We start from the raw sequence: 7,500 nt of genomic DNA, 5'->3' as shown, positions 1-7,500 counted from the left end.
TTTTGATGTTGTCAATTCCCTATAAAATCTTAACGACCTTTTGGTCGCCTGTGTACCTTTACCAGGCTCCTCCTCCTCCTCCTCCTCCTCCATCTGTTATTTCTCGGAGGAATTCTTCTTTTTCATTTCGAACTTGTGTTCTTCCTTCTCCTCGAACTTCTGTTCTTCCTTCTCGTTCTCGGCTACCTACATGTTCTCGTTCATCATCTCCTCCGTCCACATCTAAAACAGTTGTTCTTTATACGTCCGGATATGATCTACCCATATTACCATGTTTCGCCGAATTGTAAGCGGTTGCATATTTAGTTATAGTATGGATATAATGTGTGCGTTTGTGTGTAGTGTATTCACCTCGGATCTGCTGCAGTCTCTGTCGAGACAGCCAGACACCACCCTACGGCAGTGAGCTCAGAGCTCATTATTTGCCGATCTCTGGGTAGTTCTAAGACCACCCACACACACCACACAACGGGACAGCAAGGTCACAACTCCTTGACTAACGTCCCGTACCTACTCACTGCTAGGTGAACAGGGGTTACACATGAAAGGAGACAAACCCAACTTATCTCCGCCCGGCCGGGGAATCGAACCCCGGTTCTCTGGCTTGTGTGTGTGTGTGTGTGTGTGTGTGTGTGTGTGTGTGTGTGTGTGTGTGTGCGCATTGTATCACTGGTGTGGGCTGGGAATAAAGACAACATTTAGCGAATATAAAACAATGGAATTTTTAAGAAAGAAAAAGACGAAGGAGACCGGATTTGAAAAGAAAAGAGTCTTAACGAAAATTGCGCCCTGGAGGAAGCTCCTGAAAAGAAAAAAGAACTGAGGACGGTAATAAATGTCAAAATGGCTGCTAGTCACGCTTAATGAGATTTAAGGAGAACTGCCGCTGGGGGGTAACGAGAGAAGAAGATGAAGTCTGGCTCAAGAGTCGTCTGCTGTGGTTGCCTGAGTGGCCCATCGGTGTGAAGCAAGTTGAGGACTCGCACTGGTGAGAGGGCGGCAGCACGTACGCTACCTAGTTGTATTATATGGATAGGGAGCTACGCTCGTAGTGACCCATCTTTGTATCTTTCAGTATCTAGTTTGTTCTTAAATTCTTCTGTAGTCTTTGCACACACTGTCGCCTCATCTAATTTGTTCCAGACATCTACTACTCTGTGTGGGAAACTATTCTTTTTCAGATCTCTTTTATAACTATCCTTTTCAAGTTTCTCTTCATGTCCTCTTGTTTTTTCTTCTATCCCACTTTAATATATCTTCTCTGTCAAGGAATTCCATCCCTTTCACAATTCTGTATATGGCCAGTAGATCTCCTCTTTCTCTTCTTTGTTCCAGGGTTGGTAGTTCCACTTTGGACAATCTTTGTTCTTATGTCAATTAAGAAATGTGTGTGCGTGTATTTACCTAGCTGTATTATACAGGAAGGGGGTCGTGTATGGAGTAGGCTGTGAGATGATGACCATATTCTTAAAACAAAACCTCAAGTACCAAGACCAAATGTCAAAAACAAGTAACATATGTTCCGTATGTCTTCCAATTATAAGGATGCGCTTTTTCAGGAAATGAAAATTCATGAATGTAACAGATGTAGCGCACTGTCGGTTCCACTGTCGCGGAGGGGAGCGGGTGAAGGAGGAGGGGGAATGTCAGGAGGAGTCTAATTGTTATGTCCCATAATAGCATACAGCCGAACCATTGGAATGGAGGTGAGGGAGGGGTAGGGTGGGGTGGGGTGAGGGGAAGCTCACTTAGTCTGGGACGCATGGTTAGCGTAGATCCCGCATGACTGTTTAGTGTATGCATACATACATACATACATACATGGATACGTACATACATACACACATACGTGCATGCAAACATTCATACATATATACAAACATACGGTACATACATATATACATACGGTACATACATACATACATACATGATGACCTTGTCTCGAGAGTTAGTGGTTTATGCATACATACCACATTCATACATACATTCATACTGTCCAAACAGATCCAAGTTTTAGGCATAACAACCTGAAGAAGATAGTGATCTCCACGTTCAACGTGAGAATCCTTTCAGAAGACAAGTAGGAGAGTTTGGTGGAAGAACCGGAGAAGAACCGGGATATCGAGGGACTGAGTGGAGTCAGAAGAGGAGGAGGAGGAGAAGCCCGCGCAGCTACAAGACAATCACCACCTGTTCTGTTACAGACGTAAAGAGAAAGAAAGTTCCTGTGGAGATGGAATCCTGATGAACTGAGAGACTATTGGATTTAGGTCTTTAAGCCAACTTAACAAAGTCCAGAGGACGATATCGAGGCCTTTTGTTCAACCTCCTCCTCATCCTGTTCCTCCTGTTCCTCTTCTTATTCCTCCACCTGTTCCTCCTCGCCCGCCCGTCTCATCCTCCTGTTTCTCCTCATCCTCCCCCTCCCTCCTCCTCCTCCTCCTGTTCCTCCCCCTTCTCCCTTGTTCCTCCTCCTTCTGTTTCTCCTTCCCGTGTTCCTCTTCCTCCCACATCCTCCTCTTCCTCCCCATTTTCCTCCTGTTTCTTCACCTCCTCCTCCTCCTCCTCCTCCTCCTCCTCTTCCTTCTCCACAGTCCCAGGTACAGAAACCTTCCGTCCGTGGTTCCTTATGTGGATCACCACCTGCGCTCCTCTTCCTCCCAAACTTCGACGGAGGCGTCTGGAGACAGTGCGGATGGATCGGGTGTCTCCTCGAAAGACCGACAAGATCATAATTCACTGGACTGAAAGAGTGAAGTGAAGGATACTGTGAATTGGTTTTGTGGTTTTGTTAAGTAAAGGATATATCAATTGTTGTGTCTGCAGTTTTACACACACACACACACACACACACACACACACACACACACACACACACACACACACACACACACACACAAGGCGTGTCACAATGTGTGTCATCTCCAAAAATATATATTAAAAAGTATTCCCATTTTGTCGATATGTATAAATTTAGCATTCGCAAATTTGACTGCACCTGTCAAAATGGATTCATTTTTTTCTTCTTCTTTAAAGGGTCGTTTTCACTCTCGCGAAGCAGTCAGTATTATCACCATTCCTAGTAATCTAGGAAGATAAGTAATTTCTTTTTTAACATATGTATATATATATATATATATAATATATATATATATATATATATATATATATATGTGTATATATATATATATATATATGTATATATATGTATATATATATATATATATGTATATATATATATATATATAATATATATACAGTATATGTATATACTCTCTTGATGGCGCAGTCTGTTAAGTCACTATCACTTGTCACGTGCTAGAGCAGGTTCGAATCCTTGGCTGTACTACGTTTCCTTTTCTGCATGTATGCCTCCTCGAGTTTCTCGATGTTGATGGCTTAGAATTAAAGTGAATTGTGGTATATATACATACATATATACATACATATATATATATATGTATATATATATATATATATGACTGCGGACCATTGTCTTTATTTTCTTTTACTTTCTTATATTTTTCTGGAACATGTCCTGTTTTTCGTCGTTTTCTTGTGTTACTTGTTTTAATTTATTGCTGTCCTTTTATTGTAGAATGATTATGAACCAAAATTTAACAGTGAGCCAGGTCCATATCAGACCTTAATTTAACATTGTCGTTCGCACTGCCTGATTCACACACACACACACACACACACACACACACACACACACACACACACACACACACACACACACACACACACACACACACACACACACACACACACAGTAAAGCACTGGCCTCACAAGCCAGAGAACCGGGGTTCGATTCCCCGGCCGGGCGGAGATAAGTTGGGTTTGTCTCCTTTCACGTGTAACCCCTGTCCACCTAGCAGTGAGTAGGTACGGGACGATAGTCAAGGAGTTGTGACCTTGCTGTCCCGGTGTGTGGTGTGTGAGTGGTCTCAGACCTACCTAGAGATCGGCAATAATGAGCTCTGAGCTCACTGCCGTAGGGTGGTGTCTGGCTGTCTCGACAAAGACTGCAGCAGATCCGAGGTGAACACACACACACACACACACACACACACACACACACACACACACACACACACACACACACACACACACACACACACACACACACACGGGAGGTGGACGACCCGTCGTCGCCTGACCATCGCCGGGTCCATTGTTCGCCCCAGACGTTCCAAGTTTGAAGTCGTTAAGGTACACAAGATTATTGTCCTCAACGAACTTGAGGGTGATCTGGAGCATCGGGAACTCGATACGCAAGTCATTGTTTACGAGGTGATAGTTGAAACTTGAATTTGTTTTTGTACCGATTTTTTCTTGGGACTTTATTTGATTGATATAAAGACTAAAGACTCAAGAAACAGAAAGAAGGGCTCGTACATTGTTTTTTCATTTTTTTTTTTTTTGAGGGAGGGGATGGTATTTCTTTCAGCACAGATTAGTCTTCAATCATAAACCAATACTACATGATCCTGGTCCATAAGAATGTCACTCAAGTCGATAAAATATGGACTGATTAAAACGTATGCAGTCAGTGACATACACAGGACAATCACAAAGAAAACGCAAATGCATCAAAAACATGTAGAAATGAATATGTATGGTGAGGTCTGCCCAAAAAGTAAAAATTGGTAGAGAGAGAGAGAGAGAGAGAGAGAGAGAGAGAGAGAGAGAGAGAGAGAGAGAGAGAGAGAGAGAGAGAGAGAGAGAGAGAGGGTACTCTGCCCAGGGCAATGGCTTCTTGGTCCATTTTGTGTGTGTGTGTGTGTGTGTGTGTGTGTGTGTGTTTACCCAGCCGCAGTTATTCAGTTGTAACATACAAGAAAGGAGCTATACTCGCGACGTCCCGTCTTTTTTTCTCCATGTGTATGATTCACCATTGTGTTGGATCACGTGTTGGACTCATGATCGACAGCTATTTCCCTCCCGGAAGAGAGCTCAGAGCTCACATATGACCGATCTATGGGTAATGCTGTGACATTACACGCACACACACACCCAACTTCCCGCCCACGAGAGTTGGAGTAACGACTCGCAGCGCAGCGATACTGAAATTATTTCAGACCTGGGCGGGATTCGACCCCGGACCTCCGTAGTGGCGGCCATGAACGCTACCAATTGCGCCACGAGGTGTGTGTGTGTGTGTGTGTGTGTGTGTGTGTGTGTGTGTGTGTGTGTGTGTGTGTGTGTGTGTGTGTGTGTGTGTGTGTGTGTGTGTGCGCGCTTGCTTGCTTGCTTGCTTGCATTTCCGTCCATATTAACTCAAAGACGTATTTGTGTTCGTAGGCCACCCAGATCTAGACGCACAAGAATTCACGACAAACCACAGGTGTCCAAATTTAGCATCCTTGCTACTTGCTATTTCTAATTCATCCCACTATCAGAAAGTCACGATACAGAGATTTTCAGTCAAAGTGTTCTTCTCTAGCTCCTCTCCAATACAAGTAACAACACCGTATTAATTATCATTTGGAACTGCTCATCTTCGATTACAAGTAAGTTGGTCAACCTGCAACGTGACCAGACGAATCGTGGTTGGGACTCCTGCCTTAATGTCGGAACTAACTGTGTGTGTGTGTGGGGGGGGGGTTATGGATAACAACCTGGCGGCAGCCAGAATAAAGTATAAAAGTGCCACACGCTACGAAAAGTGTTGAGCCTCATTAGCAGCACCGAGAGTGACGTCAAACTTAAAAAAAAAAAAAAAAAACGAAGACGGAAAAAAATCTGGAGAGTACAATCGGTACATTGTGTACATTGTTGACGCTTCCTCCTTCTCTTCCTCCTCCTCCCCTTCCTCCTCCTCCTCCTCTTCCTCGTCCTTTCCTCCTCTTCCACCTCCTCCTCCTTCTTCCTCATCATCGTTGGGATCCAAGATTATCCTTATACGCAACACAAAAAGAGTATTCAACATTGAAGATCCACTGCAGGATCTCCGGTCTACCCCCTAGGTGACGATACATCCTCCGTACTTGTTTGCTTTTGTTTTGGGATAGACTGATTCTGAATAAAGTCTGAAATCTGTCTTCATTTCTGTGACGTCACTTCATCATGTTTTCAAAGACATCAACATATTCTTAAAGAATTACTCCTTCATACTTTCAAGAAAAACGTCGCTGAATGAAGGACTTGTTTGTAAGAAGACACCAATTGACACTTGAAGATCACTTGAGAGAGATTGTGTTCAGTAAGTACGTGAGCTAAGACATGAAGCGACCCCTTCGGACGACAAAAGTGTTTTCTAATTAAGTTCGGTTTGTTGTCATAATATTGCACCCGTTGACCTAAATGACACTTTTAGTGACTGTTCTCAGTTTTATTTACACACACACACACACACACACACACACACACACACACACACACACACACACACACACACACACACACACACACACACACACACACACACACACACACACACACGTCGGTCGGGGTGGCAGCGAAATCTGGACTCCGGTGAAATCTTCAAAATTACGAGGATCACAACGACAAGGAAGTACCTGTGTTGTATTAATAGGGAAGGGGAAAGCTCGTGGTGTAGTGGGAAGGTGCAGAAAAAGGAGAAGGGGAGGGATTACTGAGGAAAATGGAAGGAAATGAGGAAGGGGACGAATGGGCCCACGATCTTAGGAAAGTCGTAAACAAATGGGGGGCGGTATATACAGACGAACTACAAGGAAGCAGAGGTGTGAAGAGCAGAAATATAGATAATAACAGCTCAATGGAAGATGATAACTGCTTTAATGGATTTAAAGAGGGGGAGGGGACATCCTCCCCCGACTAGTAAATCTAGAGGAGAAACTAAAAAAAAAAAAAAAAAAAAAATGGAAGGTTAGGTTTGACCAATTAACTCTAGTTGCCGAGAAAGTTGATAAACTGGAAGAACTAAGAAAAGAGAATCAAAATCTAACTAAAGAAGTAGAAGAATTAAAAAGACAGTTAAGAGAAGTAAAGGAAGAGAATGAGGAATTAAAGAGGAATAACAAAGAAAACAAAGAGTCCATAACAAAAGAAGTGGTTGGAAAAAGGTTCAGGAGAATAACAAAATTGAATTTAGAGATATAGTGAAACAATAGATGAAGGAACAAACTGAAGGCACAATTATTAAAGTGATGAGAGAGAATGAGAATATAGTAAGAGACTTAGCAGATAAAAAGGAATGTATAATTATATTAGGGATGGAAGAGAAGTATAATCTATTTAGAACTACAAGAATAAAGGAGGAAAAGGAAAAAGTAAATAGTATATTAGAAGTAGTTCAAGAAGATGAACCAGAAATAGGGAAACAAATAGAAGAAATGTATAGGCTAAACGAGGAAAAATACATGAAAAAACGAACAATATAGAAAGGGAAGATTGATGTATAAAAAACAAACTTTGACAAAATGAAAGAATTCTTTCAAAAAGCTGATTGGGAAAGAATACATAAGGAGGAAACAACAGTAGAAGAGAAATTGAGTATTTTGACAAAAATT

Source organism: Oratosquilla oratoria, chromosome 41 (genome assembly GCF_046742065.1).
Source record: "Oratosquilla oratoria isolate Oo_2021 chromosome 41, ASM4674206v1, whole genome shotgun sequence".
In the NCBI taxonomy this organism is placed as follows: Eukaryota; Metazoa; Arthropoda; class Malacostraca; order Stomatopoda; family Squillidae; genus Oratosquilla; species Oratosquilla oratoria.
This window is presented reverse-complemented; position numbering follows the sequence as displayed.